This window comes from Mandrillus leucophaeus, unplaced genomic scaffold, assembly GCF_000951045.1.
Source record: "Mandrillus leucophaeus isolate KB7577 unplaced genomic scaffold, Mleu.le_1.0 Scaffold42, whole genome shotgun sequence".
In the NCBI taxonomy this organism is placed as follows: Eukaryota; Metazoa; Chordata; class Mammalia; order Primates; family Cercopithecidae; genus Mandrillus; species Mandrillus leucophaeus.
The window spans coordinates 4,202,694-4,203,802 of NW_012104476.1; the positions used below are offsets into that span (position 1 = coordinate 4,202,694).

The following is a 1,109-nucleotide window of genomic DNA, read 5'->3' on the forward strand; positions in this document are numbered from 1 at the left end:
GTGTTGGCAGTGTCTCCAGACCTTCTCAGTTCTGCACACAACTACAAAACAAAAGAACAGTTGCCAGCACTTGGAAGAGGACGTGGATCCAAACCAAATGGGGGACAGATACTCCCTCTACAGACAAGATACTCATGGAAGAAGTCAAGTTGGAAGAGCAGCTGAAGGAGGCTGTGAAAGAAGATAAGCAAGCATTGGCAGATACTGAGGGCTCGCAGCAGAGCAGCCAAATATTGGTGGAGGCGGCAAATATGTATAGCATTCAGGGCTTCTGCAAGGACTCGTTAGAGGTGGCAGATGTTTTGGAGAAGGCAACACTGTGTGTTCCAGAAGAAGAAATTAAAGACAATAACCCTCTGTGAGGAAGAACCTCTGTGAGACTCTCACAATGAGTGAAGAAGTCCAGATTCAGGAAGTGTTCAGCAAGCACTGCCAAGCTGAACCCTGTCAGTGCCAAGTTCCACCCTTATGAGCATGCGGTCTTTTTTTCATCTTTGTTCACATCCGACAGGCAATGTGCCGGTGTTGTAACAAGGTTTGAGGGAGGCATATCTCACACATGAAAACCCAGCGTGAAAACCCAACCGTCACACTTACGAATCACAGGAAGATCTAGCATGAGGTCTTGTTCCACATGCTGGTTTAGGGGAAAGAGCTGAGCCCAGTGGTTCTGGTTACTAAAGTGAGGTTCAAGCTGCATGGGCAGCTCCTGAGACCCGCCCTTGTTGGTGTGGTGAAGAAGGCTTAGCTGCCTCTTACAAGACTTTTTTTTTCTTTAAATCTCTTTCCATAATTCATGAAAAGCTGGTTCACCTTTTCTCATCTATGAATACTTTTGACTTTCCTCAAGGTTGGAAACCTGAAGTAACCAGTGGGTAAACAGCCCAGTAAGCTGATCTCACAGTTACATTAATGAACTCGTATTCAGGAGTGTTCTCTGATTTTTACTACCACATGTTTAATCATTCCACTTAGTAAAAAAAGGCCAATAGGACACTACAGGTTATCTGGATTTTCATTAATCACACTGTATCTGCTCAGACTCTAGTGACATCACAGTATTTTAAATGAACAAAATGTCTTTGGGAATTCTACTTTTTGGCAATCTG

General features: G+C 44.1%; 1 pseudogene; it reads left to right on the top strand.

Annotated features, from left to right (window-relative positions):
* The first annotated feature begins 13 nt into the window (after positions 1–13).
* Positions 14–748, top strand: LOC105548732 (annotated as a pseudogene).
* Positions 749–1,109: the final 361 nt, after the last annotated feature.